The sequence below is a fragment of the Lichenostomus cassidix genome, chromosome 26 (assembly GCF_008360975.1).
Source record: "Lichenostomus cassidix isolate B80296 chromosome 26, HeHo_3.0, whole genome shotgun sequence".
In the NCBI taxonomy this organism is placed as follows: Eukaryota; Metazoa; Chordata; class Aves; order Passeriformes; family Meliphagidae; genus Lichenostomus; species Lichenostomus cassidix.
Genome location: NC_139506.1, coordinates 3,211,381 through 3,223,771, shown reverse-complemented (window position 1 = coordinate 3,223,771; position 12,391 = coordinate 3,211,381). Strand labels below are relative to the sequence as shown.

The following is a 12,391-nucleotide window of genomic DNA, read 5'->3' as shown; positions in this document are numbered from 1 at the left end:
CCCCCTGCACATCCCCCCGCCGCCTGGTGCGGATGAACGCTGCTTACAGGGAGCGAAGGCAGGGAAGGAAATGAGCTTTTTCTTTTGGCAGTTCTCGTGGCGTTTTCCCGATCTCCCCGCTGCATTCAACAGATCGGCTCTGCTCCTTCCCTTCATCCTTCCATCCCTCCCTCCTCCGGCCCTGCCCGGGGCACAGAGCCACTGCCGGTGGCTTCCTCCGGTGACCGCCGGCCCTGCCTCGTGCCACCCCCGCCGAGCCCCGAGCCACAGGTCACCTGCAGCGCGATGGCGATGGCAAAGGCAGTGACTCACCCGCAGCCTCTCCGTCGCAGCCGCCGCCGAAGGCAGCGGGCATCCCCCAGCGCCGGAGCAGCCCACGGAAAATCACCCGGCTGGCAGAGCACGGCAAACTCATCACACCGCGGGGAGGAGGAGGAGGAGGAGGAAGAGGGCTGGCGGGGCTGCACCCGGGCAGGCAGAGTGGGAGAGTTCTCCGGTTTTTTCTCACGGCTGCCAACTTCCCCAGCGGCTCCCGACGCCTCAGATCCGCTCGCCCGGAGAGCGCCAAGGAGCGGGAGAACGCTCCGGAGAGGAAAGCGACCCCGTGCTGGAGCGGGGCTCTGCCCGGCCCGGGGGTTCCCCCGCGGGGTCGCTCCGACTCCGGGGAAGGGTCTTTCCCCCCAGCCCCTCCGAGCTGGCAGGGGCAGCGCCTTCAGCCCTTCGCCGCTCTCCCGTCCCCCCTGCCCTGCCCTGCGGCGGCTCTGCAGGCGCTGCCCGCTGCGGCGAGGCGAGGGCAGCCCCCGCCGGCGGCTCGGCCACGGTCACGGCCAGCCGCCCTGCCCGCTGCCTCCTGCCCCGACCCCTGCCAGCTCCCTCCGTCCGGACGAGCCCCCCTGCTCTCCTCCCGGAGCCCTCGCCGGACAGCGGGCACCTCTGGGGACAAAGGTGGCAGGCTGGGGACAGGGGTAAGGGTCCCCGGGCGGGGAGAGCAGCGGGGCGAGGAGGGGGCAGCGCTCCGCAGTCCCCAGCGATGAATAATGCGATGAGTGGGAGAGGGGGGAGCGCTGGGGGTTCCGGGCTGCAGCCCCCGCTGTCGCAGCCCCCCCAACCCAAAAAGAAGAGGGAAAGGCGGACAATTTGCCGGAGCGTTGCGGAGGGGGAAACGGCGAGGCTGCAGGGAGGGGGAGCGGGGGGCACTCCAGCCCCCGGGGAAGGTGCGGGAGCTCCGAGCGTCCCGGGGATGCTCCCCCCGCGCCGCCCGCACTTACCCGCGGGCAGTGCCAAGTTGGCGGCGCCGCCGGCCCCGTCTCCGCCCGCTGCCCGGTGCCGCGATCCGCCCCCGGCCCGGGGGCGCGGGCAGCCCGGGGGGGCCCTGCGGCGTGCGGCGGGGGCGGCCCCGGCCCCCCCAGCCCCGGCCCGGCCCGGGAGCCGAGCGAGCCGCAGCCGGGCGGGACCCGCCGCGCTCCGCGCACCGCAGCCGCGGCGAGGAGGAGGAGGAGGAGGAGGAAGAGGTGGAGAAGGGGGAGGAGGAGGGGGAAAAGGAGGAGGAGGAGGAGAGCCGGGGCCGGGGAAGTTTTGCATGAAGAGGAGCTGGGAAGCCCGCCGCCGGCTTTGCCAGCCTCTTAAAGCCCCAGCGCAGCGCGGGGACCCCCACCCCGGCGGTCCCCCGGCTCCGGGAGGAAGGGTCCCCCCACCAGGCTGCTGAGGGTCTCCGGCTCCCTGCAGGGACAGCCACCCTCAAATCCCCTTTCGCAGGTGGGAGCAGCTCCGGCAAGCAGCCACGAAGGAGGATGCTCGTCACCCCAAGCCGTTACCCTTCTCCCTCTCATAAAACGATGCCAACCCCTTGCCAAGCCGAGCTCGGCTCCTGCATCGCCTGCTTTCCCCATCAATCCCCTCCGCCGGGCCCCGCGGCTCCGTGAAGCCCGCCGTGCAGTGTCGATTCATTAATCCAGAGAAAACACAACCCCCTGGTAATGGCCATTGACACATTAACTGCTGCGATCCATCACGGTAATGACACGGTGGTGATTGCTCGGTCACCGGAGCAATTAGGGCGCACCCGGCTTACCTGCGGGCACGCGGGGCTGCCGGAGCTCCCAGCCCCTCCTGGACAAGCCATCGGCGCACAAAAAGCGCGGTCTGGCTGCGGGGAGAGCTCTCTGCCCTTCCCAGCACCAAAGAACCGAGCGTGGACCACAAACACGCCATTGCAGCCTCATCTTCCCTACGGGGTGACTTGTGTCGCTCGTTTGTGACAGCGAAATGCCAGCCCTGGTGAGGGTAAGCCAGGGCCCGGGTGGGCTGGTTGCCCCTGGAAAAGGCTCCTTTTCACCACAATCCTGGCTGGGAGGCTGGAGAGGAGCCTTTTTTCCAGAAGCACTCGGGATTGCCCAGCTCCAGCGCAACGTCCCAGCTGGGCCTTTCAAAGAGCTTCGGGCTCTCCAGTGAGACAGATCTCTAGAAAAGCTGCCCAGCCACCCTCCCGCCATGGGAACAAGTGCAACATTCCCGTGGATCCAGGGATAGCCATGGGATGCTGCCCAGAGCGCATCTCCTGCAGAGCCACCAGGCTGTTGCAGTGATTCTGTTCAGAGCAAGAACCTGAGCAGTGCCTGCTGTTACTCTGCTCCAGGGGGGCAGGGGAGGGCAGCCGGGGGGACTCACAGAGGATGCTCACAGCCCTCACAGCCCCCACCCGTGTGAGCATCCTCAGCCACGGCAGCACTGATGCAGGAATTGAATCTGTGCTATGGTGGATGTGGAAGGGACAGAAAAATCTGCTCTGCGGTGGATGTGGAAGGGACACAAAAACCAGAAGAGGACCCCCTGCCTGCCCCAAGCCGGGGCTGAGCGTGCTCCAGACACCACAGGATAAGGCAGGTGCAAATCCCTCACCAAAAGTAGCTTTTAGAGGCACCCGAAGGTCAAGATTCCTGCTCTGAGGCAGGTGAAGCCCTCAGCTCTCAGGGATTTCTAAGACACGTGTTTGCCTTCAAGGAGAAACAAGGGTGTTCTGCCCACAGCCTGGGGTCTCACAGCACCAAGCCACGAGGACACCCTGCTCTGCTCTGCCCAGGTCCCAAAGAATCCCTGGGGGAAGGTGTTTGGGATAAATTATGGAGAATCTCGGCCGAAGCACTGCCTGAGCTGCTCCAGCAGCCAGCTCGTTCAGGAGTGCCTCACTGCTGCCCTGGCTCCGATTGAAAATCACAATCCAATCTCCCCAAAAACTGGGAACCTGGATCCCAGGAATTGCAGGCTGCTCTTCCCACCATAGCTGAGCAGGCAGTGCCTCTCCTCTCCTCCCCAAGCCTCACGGACTGCACGTCTCCCCTTCTCACACCCCTGTGCCAGCCGTCAGCCAGAACCCAAAATACCACCACGGCGCTCGTGTCACCATCGGGAACGTCAAAACCCAATTAACATTTGGAAATCCAGCTGAGGCCGACGCTTCCCCCGGCACAACGGGAAAGGCCACCACGTGGGAGCTGAGAGGATGGTGGAAGGGATGGGAAACACCACAGTGAGTCCAGGGGTGCAGCCCAGGTGTGGGGTTACCCCAAGGTGGCTCTGCAAACCCCACAGAGGTCACTGCGGGGGCTCCTGCTCAGCGCCGGGGTCAGAGCTGATCAAGTCCTCCAGGAGGGTTCGATGCCGTCAGCAAATGGACAGGGAGATGTCCGCCAGGATCGATATTCCCCCGGCAGGCACAGAGCCACAGGAACCGAGCGAGTCGCTGCCTCTCCCGCCCCGCGGGCAGGGCTGGGGGTTCATCCCGAGGCATTCCCACCTCCGTTTGTACTCATCCAGGGCACTCCAGCATCTCCAGGGAGCCTTTCCCTCAACTCCAGGGCTCACAGCATCCATGCAGGAGGCTCTGGGCTCCCTGACCCCACTCATCCCATGGCTGTCCCCAGGCAGGCCCAGCTCTGGCCACACAACATCCCTGCTCCCGCTGCCCTGGCCCCTGGCCAGCCGGGAAGGTCACCATGTCCACTGCTGAGGCCACCGAGCGCCATGCAGGAGACACAACTGCTTGCAATTTTGCCTTTTTTTTTTTTTTTTAATATAGGAAAACTTGAAACCACATCTTATGGACTGGACTTTCCGGCTCGGCTCTGCAAAAGGGCTTTGAATAATTGATGGCCGAGCCACCACCTCCTCCCTCCTCCTCACGGGTCACTCCTGTCAAAGAGACAGAGGCTCAGGAATCACACCCGAACCTTTCCATCTGGGGGCTGCATTGCCAGCGCCTGCAATTGGCTTGGGTGTGGATTCAATTCCCTCCTGGATAGCAGGGTGCGGAAAATAAATCTTTAATTCAAAGTGAAATATTAATAGAACTGTAATTAGCTGTAATATCTACACAATTAAAAAGCGGGAGGCCCGGCAAGAGCTATTTTCATGTGTGTTTAAAGGGAAATGAGTTTGCAGGGGAAGGGGTGGGGGGTGGCTGGGGAGGTTTTTCGGGTGTCCCAATTGTCTGAGGGGAAAACGTGGCTGGGAGGAGCAGCAGCACAGGGACACAAGTCCTGCCCGTGGTGGTGGAACAGCAAGAAACAAAAGGACAGTTTGGAAGAAAAGAAAAGAGCAGAAGAAGGATTTGAGGAGAAAAAGGAAGGAAGAAGAGCCGCGATGACACTTTTGTCCTGCTCCTCAGGGATTTTGCAGCAAAGGGAAGATTTTCACTGACGTCAGGCAGAGACGAGCCGGAGCAAGAGGACAGGGATGGGAAAAGTCTCTGTGGAAGTTGGCAGGGTGTTCCAGGCTGGGAATGAGCGGGATGACCCTGGCTCAGCCCCCACAGACATTTTCCAGCAGGAATTGCACGAGCCACTTGCAAAATGCCATCAAATCACTCTGTGCTGGGCAGTTACCAAAGGGACAAACAGAACTGCAGAGCAAAACCAACAAAATAATCCAGCTCGGCCCTTCCAAAACCACCTAAATAATAGGCCAAGGAGAAAGCAAAAAACCCAGCCTTGGATTTCTTTCCAGAAGAAAGAGACTCCCACACACCCCCAGCGCATGAACGTGGGTAATGGATGTGGATCTTTCGAGAGCAGGAACGGCACTGCCTGTGCTCGCATGGGCTTGACATTCACACATCGGGTCCGTGCCTCTCTCGAGGAGTGGGGATAATGGGATGCCGAATGTCAGACCACTTAAATATATATAAAACTCATTATACGCCTCATGACTAACAGCTCTTGATGGGGAAAGTTGCATTTTAAAGAAATGCGGGGAAAAAAGAAAAAAAAAGGATAAAAGAAAAAAAGCCCATCCGGGCATGCGGGGAGGAATTAGCAATGAACGAGGGATGATTCGGCTGCAGGCTGGGAGTGATGACAACTCCTCCTCCTCCTCCTCGTGAGGAAGGCTCCTGTGGCTGTGCCAGCTTCCCTGGCAGCCCCCTGGCTGCCCTTCACACATTTTGGGTGCTGCCAAGCTCCCACCAGCAGCTTTCCTGCAGCCCAGGGTCCTGCCAGGCACCCACACCCCTCAGCTGATGTGGGACCCCCAGAGGAACCCCAGCTGGGACCAAAGAGACAGCCCTGCCTCTCAGAGGCCACCAAGAGGGACATTCCCTGGGCTTGTGAGTTTTTCCCCTGACAGCACGGAGGGGATGGAGCACACTGGGGAGCTGCTGCTTTGACCAAACACCTCTCTCTTGCCAAACCTCCTCTTGCTGCACCCTCGGGGTTTATTCCTCTCTCTCGGGTGTATCCAGCCTAAAAATTCCCCGCTGTACCTCACTGCTGCCGTGACAGGGGGACAAAGGACCCTTGCCGGGCTGCTGCCACTCGTGGAGCCTGGAGCTGGGCAGCAGCTCTTCTCCTCTACAACACTTCCACCTAATGGCGAGAGAGGCAGCGAGGAGACAGCCAGCCCGGGGCAGGGGGACATGGGGACACCCCAGATGGCACCCACATCACCCCCAGGAGCAGAGCAGAGGCTGGCACAGCTCAGCACACTGATGGACCTCACCAGACTCAGACCCCAGTATAGGAGAAGCTGCTGCTTCACCCCCATGAACTCATTCCAGCATCTCCAAAAACCTGGAGTTTTGTCAGCTCCGTCCTCTGGGCCACGTCCTGCCTCCCTCCAGGGCAATGCTGGGAAGGAGCAGAGAATTTGGGATCCTTGGAGCTCACAGGGATCCTTCCCCACTCACAGGGAAACACGAGAGCTGCTGCTGGATGTTCCCTCCAGTTTGGTCCACTCAGTGCAACTGGTGAGTTGGTCCCATCCCAGTTATCCCTGTTGCTTTATGGAAGAGGAGGAAAAGGCTCAGGCCCAGGGACGTGCTGAGTGGCCAGAGGTTATTTTGGGCGGCGATTACTCCGGATTTGGGGTTTAAACAATACAGAAACACGAAAAGCTGAGGCACAATGTTCTCCTGGAAATCCCCCGTCGTGCACCATCAGCAGCTTTTTCTGCTGATGCTTCAGAGAGAGCAGGAGCTGCCCCCAAAACCAGCACCTTCAGAGGCACCAGGGTCCCTCCTCCCAACCAACCTTCCTCTCCTCCCACCAATTTTGTTCCCAAAGCCCGAGATGTCACCCCTGTCCCCAGAGCAACATCCCAGAGGCACATCCCTGTCCCCTAAACCTGGGAAAGCAAAGCACTGGGAAAGGAAAGAGGGAGAGACAGCTCTGTCTGCATCTCCATTTGGGTGCAGGAGTGGGGTGGTTTCCACCCACAGGGATCATGAGCAGCTGGAAATGTTTTCTTTATAACTAAAGAGAAAAAAAGAGAGAGAGAAAAAAAAGGGAGAATAGGGAAGGAGAGAGAACATTTGGTGGTAAAATTAACTGTGACGGCCAGGCAGCACACACTCCCTCTGCACCCACAGGACAATTAGAGGAAAATCTTTACACGTTAGTTAATACTAACGCGGAAGCCACGGCTGGTGGGGAAGTCAACCCCCTCGTTTTTCCCAGCCAGCCGTGCTGCAGCAGGGTGGCAGCAGCACCTGGGGTGCAGGACATGTGCAGGGGACAGGGCAGAAGGGACAGGAGAGCAGCAGCACGGGCTCTGGTGAGGGAGTGGCACCGGGAAGCCGCGGGAGGCTGGATGGGCCCAGCGCCAGCATCCAAAGCACCCACCCAGGCAGAAGGAGATCGGGGAAACCAGGGAAGAGCTCCATCCCTTGCTTCCCCCCTCCAAGTGCCCAGGGAAGCCACTGTCACCCCTCACACCCCTCCAGACTGGCAGCTGAGCACCCATCCCCTGTCCAACCCCGAGCCCAAACTGCCCCATCCACTCTGCATGCACCAACCTGCTCTGCCAGAGAACACAAACTGCCCCAAACTGGGATGGGTTTGCACCAGAGGCTCCTCCAGCAGGCCCTGATTGCTGCTGTGGTGGGGAGCGAGGGGCAGACCTTGCCCAGCACGCAGGGAAAGGGAGCTGAGGTAAAGCCCCGCGGTGCCAGCTCAGCCTCCAGCTCAGAGCCGACCCCGGCAAGCAGCACCCGTCTTCTCCTCCCAACTTTTCCATAATTCATGCAACAACCTCCTGAAAGAAATATCCTCCTCGGACATAAAATATTCATGGCCTCATCCTTGCAAGGAAACACTGTCTTCCTTGGAGTGCAACCAAGCAGCCGAGGCCAGCACGGATTTGCCTTTGCAGGAGTAATTATGTTGGTCGTTGATCAGGTGCCGCAGTGAGGGGCTGTGCTGGGAGGGTCCCCAAACCAGTGTCGGTGTGACCCCCCCCAGTGGGAGAAAGTGGCTTTTGGGAGAGTCCTGGAAGGGTTTGGGGAGAGGCAGGAGGGATCCTGCACCGTGCAGCAGAGTCCCGAGAGATTCCCCATGCTCGTGGCTGCAGCTTTGCACCAGCAGATTCACCCGAGGAGGGAGCAGCTCCCCCAGCAGCACCCTGGATCCCATCCAGATCCATCCCAGTCACATCCAGCACCCTCAAACACACACAGACACACTCACCACGTGCCACCAGCCACCCCCCAAACCCTCCCAGTCCCCCCAGTTCCCTTCTGCTCCCAGTTTGGATGCTAGTCAAGTCATTCAGAGCTCCTTTCTATTTCCCTGCTTTTGCAGAGCTCAGCAGAGGCTCCCGCCCCGTTTCACTGCACAATATTCAAAACTTTTATTATTGTAATTATTTTTCTTGGTTTTTTCCTCTCTCCCTCAGCTCCCCGAGCCCCAGGCGAAGGGTTCCAGAGGTTCTCCTGTGCACTGGTTACACACAGTCCAACAAATCCCAATCCCCTGGGACAAGGGGGAGGTGGGATGAGCATCACTCATCTCCAAGGGGGGTCGGCGGAGGGGAAGGAGAGGAGGGGGCCGCAGGTCCCAGGGGCAGAGAGCAGCCCAGCAGTGGGAGATGATGTCCGGGAGGAGGAGGACTCAGCACGGGGTGATGGTGAAACGCAACCTGGAGCAGCCTGCGCAGCCAGTATCCAGCCAGGTCCCACGGGAGCTGCCAGCCTCGGGGACCCTCGGTTGCCGCAGACCCCAGCGCCGGGGACCCCCGGCTCCTGCAGCCCCCAGCCCACGCTGCTGCGCCAGCGCTCGGGTCCCAGAGCTGGGCTCAGCATCTCCAGCGAAGGCCAGCAGTGCCTTCCCGTGGAAGCCTCCCTCACTGCAGCCGTGCAGCGGAACGGACCCGGCGCTGGGGATGGAGGAAAGGTGTCAGGAGCACTCATTGTCCGAAATACCCACCCGGCTCCGGTGGGGACTGTCCCCTCCTGCCCCCCGCGCAGAGGTGTGGCACAGCCTGAGCAGCATCTCCTGAGCACACCCAGCCTCCCATTCCCTGGTGCGGCAGGTGAAACGCAAATTACATCCCCCACAACCCGCCCAGCACCTCTCCCTAAATCTCCAGGGAAGATCCTGGAGATCCAACCGATGCACCCCAAGCCTCTCCCCGCGGGTGTCGGGGACCAGGGACCCTCCGAGCAGCCACATCCTTCTATTTAAGGGCGGCGTGTGGGTGCTGGGGTGGGCTCGTTCGGGGGTGTTCTCTCCCACCCCGCAGGGACTCTGGGGCCGCTCGTCAGGGATGGGAACAGTGCTGTCCTCCCCCAGCTCCGAGTCACGGGGAGCCTCCCCCCAGCCGTGTCGTGACGCTCCCCTCGAGGGGAGCCACGCGTGCTGCTCCGCTCCTACCTACGGAGGTGCAGTTGCCAAGGGAGCCGTTCCGCGGGCCCGGAGCCGCCTGGGAAGGTGGGTGACAGCCTGGCAAACTCCCACCCGGCGGCTCTCGTGGTGGGTGGGGGGTACCGGGGCAGGGGAGCACGGGTGGAAGGTCCTGGCCCCGCAGTGAAGGTGGCAAGTACCCTGCAGGACCCTCACCCTGGGATAACCGCAGCCTGATCCCCCCGCCCGGGTTTGGGGGCACGGAGGGCTGGGGTGCTCAGCCCCACGGTGGTTTCCAGCCTCGTGGACCACCCCCTCCAATCTCATAACCCTCTCGGTGTCCCCACAGGCCCCCTGCCAGCCTGTCCCTGCCATTTGAAAGATGAGAAGGGCTGGACACGAGTAACCGGAGCCGGGAGTGAGCGGTGAGCGCCCGGCCCGTTATAGCCAACCCTAATCCTCCGGCCGGGCTGGATGTCACATTCCCCCGGGAACGGGAGAGCCGCCTCGCAGGGTCAGGGACACGCCACGTGCCTGGGGGTCCCTGCTAGGGACAAACGCGCTGTCCCTGAGGTCCGGGGGCGAAGCGAGTAGCCCGTGGAGGGCTCAGCTCGCTCTCAGCCCTACAGCACCTCCAGTCCATCCCTCTCCAGGGGACCGAACTCCCCGCGGGCACTGCCAGGGGGACAGAGGGGAACGCGCCTCAGCCCTGCCCGGCCTCACTTTGCCCCCAGCCCACTCCAGCACCGTTCTGCTGCCGGTGAGGGATGCTGGGACTCACCCCGGGGCGGGCGGGGGGAGGATGCGGAGCCCCCCGCCTCCATCCCGCTCCGCAGCCAGAGCCTCTCCCCGTTAGGTGGCAGCAGGAAACCGCAGCGTTGGCTTTTCCAACCTAAATTATTCCATAATTCTGTGATTCTGGCTGCGTGGGAGCGCGTTCCCCGCAGGAAAACCTGCCGGTTCCATCCCAGGACGCTCCATCCCGCCCTGCCCTGCTGCCTCGGGTCATCCACTGACCGTAAAGTGACCCTCTGCCCGCCCTGCCCCATGTCCTCCCAAAGCCCCTTCGTCAAAGCCCCAGGCCAAGGAGTGGACACAAGTCCGGTTCCAGCTCCCTGCCTTGCACCAGCAGCCAGCTTGGCTCCTTTCCCCATCCCGTCACCTCCGGCATCGCCTCCCTTTCCCATTCCCCTGCCTCTGTGTCACCCCGGGCCCTCCTGTGCCTCCGGAGCCAGCGGCTGAGTCACCTCGGTGACCACCACCTGAGTCACCGCCACCGAGGGAAGTCCCTCGGTCCTCGATGCTTTTCCAACCGGAGCTGAGTAAAGGGGAAAGTGTCAAGGAATTTGGCTGGGAAAACTCTTTTCTTGGAGCCCCGATAAGGAGCAGCTTCTCTGGGGCGTCCCCTTTGCCACAGTGAACTCGCAGCTGAGCAGGGAGTGGGGGGCTCCTCCCCTATCATACGGAACCTGCGGACATTCCAGGGGATGGAGGAGCTGGAAAAGGCTGGGAAGAGCAGGAAAAACATCCCCTGTCCCTTGCACCGCGTGTCCTCCAGCCCCCTGCAAGGGCCTTGCCGTGCATCCCCTCACCCCTCCTCGGATGCTGCCGGCAGCCACCAGCTCCTCCTCTGCCCTGCTCGGAGCTGATGTGCAATAAAATACCTTGATTAAAAAAATATCAGGCAGCCAGCCCCCACTGCGAGCCCGCCAGCGAGCCCTCGATTAATGACCCTTCGCATTCCCCTCCACCGCGCCCCCGTTAATGATTTACAGCTCCTCCCCGGCCTGTCCCCTCCCTGCCCCCCAGCCAGGGCAGACGGAAAGGGGCTCCAGGGAGCACCCGGAGGAATTTTCTCATTCCCTGCGTGGGGAGACCAGAGGTGAGGAAGTTGCCGGCACCCCCAGAGTGGGTCAGCCGCATCCTCGCTCGGAGGTGCTGCGGGCATGGGGACAGCGCATGGCTGCATTCCTGGTGCTCCCCTGATTCCTGTCACCTTCTTCCTGTCACCTTCTTCCTGCCGTGCGGCACCCGGCTGGGCTGGCAGCCTCTCAGCACCCACCTGAGCCCCAGCACGCTCGGTGCACATGTGCCGAAGCGTTTGCGGGGGGAGGCGGGAGCGGGGCCAGGGCTGCCCCCCGCAGCAGCCCCAGGCTTTGTGCTCCGGCAAGCAGCCCCGAGGAGGTTTCATGTTACTGGGAAACTGGGATGGCGGGATGTTCCCGGGGCAGCCCCGCAGACAAAAGGCCATTGTGCAGCCGCGCGGCGATGGCTGCAGCCCCGGAGCATCCCGCTCTCTGCCAGAGCCAGCAGCCACCCCAGGCTCGGGAGGTGGCACAGCCGGCGGTGGAGTGGCGCAGGGCACTGGCCAAGGGACCCGAGCAGCTCCCCAAAATTCACGGGATGCTCCAACAGAGCGCCCAAGCCAGAGCGCCCCGCACACAGCCCCCTGTCCATGCCCATCCCACCGGCAGCAGCATCCAAAATGGATCCTCGCCTTCCCAGCGGGCAGGAGTGGCACTGAACCAGACCCTGCTGCCGCCCAGCAGGGGTGGCGGGCAGGGACATGTCCCCACAAGCCAGGACGTGCAGGTGAGGGGTGGCTGAGCGAGAACCACTTTCCAGCCCCACCGGCTGATCCTGCTCGCCCTGCGGCCGCCATGGATCAGATCCCGCTGTGTCAGGATCGCCAGGATCCAGGGAGTTATTTACGTGTATTTCCCTGTGCGGGGGCTGTACAAACCGCAGCCCCAAGCACCTCGCAGCCCAGGGCGGGTAGCACCTTCAAACCCTGCTCCTGCCTCACTCTTTGGAGTGTGAGTGGAGTAGCCAAACTGGAGTGGCCAAATTGTCCTTTACACCCCCAGCTCCCGGAGTCAAGGGGACCCAGCCAGCGCCACGCCCCATTAACGGCTGTTCCCGAGGGCTCTGGAGGTGACAAACACACCCGCTCGTAATTAGCCGGGTGGCCCTTGCAATCACCCAACAGCCCGAGCTGACTCAGAGGATCGGGTTTCCCCTTTCCCAGGGAAACTAGCAGGAATTAGGCACCCAAATCCCAAACGCAGCTTTGCGGGGCTCGGTGGCAGGGCAGGGCAGGACAAGACGTGTGTCCCTCAGGGCCACCCTCTGGTCCCCCATGTCCTTCCCGGACGCTTTTCGGGGAGCTGATCAGCTCCCTGCAGCCCAAGGAGCTGGGGGTGATTTCAAAGCACCTTTTTTTCCGGACACCTCCCAGAGGTGCAGCTTTTCTCAAACGCTGAGCACCCATTTCTCCATCA

The 12,391-nt window shown here is 61.9% G+C and overlaps 1 protein-coding gene and 1 long non-coding RNA gene across 4 annotated transcripts in view; both read right to left on the bottom strand.

Moving 5' to 3' along the window:
• GRM4 (glutamate metabotropic receptor 4) overlaps window positions 1-1,416 on the bottom strand; it is a 35,564-nt gene extending 34,148 nt beyond the window's left edge. Inside the window, exon 1 of one of the 3 annotated variants that reach the window (XM_085083212.1) lies at window positions 1,269-1,416. The gene's annotated coding sequence lies outside the window, so the exon portion shown is untranslated. Of the gene's footprint in view, window positions 1-312; window positions 543-1,268 lie in introns of those variants that run through there. The other 2 variants (XM_085083208.1, XM_085083209.1) reach the window with 2 other exon arrangements.
• Window positions 1,417-8,093: 6,677 nt separating this feature from the next.
• Window positions 8,094-10,543, bottom strand: LOC146426978 (uncharacterized). The gene is made up of 2 exons (XR_014856607.1): window positions 9,327-10,543; window positions 8,094-9,189 (listed from the first exon to the last, which is right to left on the bottom strand). It is a non-coding gene; the product is annotated as an uncharacterized LOC146426978 (long non-coding RNA).
• Between the last annotated feature and the right edge of the window lie 1,848 nt (window positions 10,544-12,391).